This window comes from Chaetura pelagica, unplaced genomic scaffold, assembly GCF_000747805.2.
Source record: "Chaetura pelagica isolate M959 unplaced genomic scaffold, ChaPel_1.0 scaffold405, whole genome shotgun sequence".
Classification (NCBI taxonomy): domain Eukaryota; kingdom Metazoa; phylum Chordata; class Aves; order Apodiformes; family Apodidae; genus Chaetura; species Chaetura pelagica.
The window spans coordinates 4,781,620-4,781,832 of record NW_009953489.1 but is presented as its reverse complement, the minus strand read 5'-3'; positions in this window follow the sequence as shown (position 1 = coordinate 4,781,832).

The following is a 213-nucleotide window of genomic DNA, read 5'->3' as shown; positions in this document are numbered from 1 at the left end:
GCAGAACCCCCCGGCGGGGCGGGAGGGAGGAAACTTGGTGTCTCCGGGAGAAACGGGCAGGGCGGGATGGGACGGTCGGGGATTGCTTGAAAACGGGATTGAAAACGGCAGGAAAAAAAAATCCGCCCTGAGCGCCGTCCCTTCCCAGTTGCACCAGTAGATCCCGACGCCTGGGAGGCGGGAGAGGGGCCGGTGCTGCCCGGTGGCCCCGGG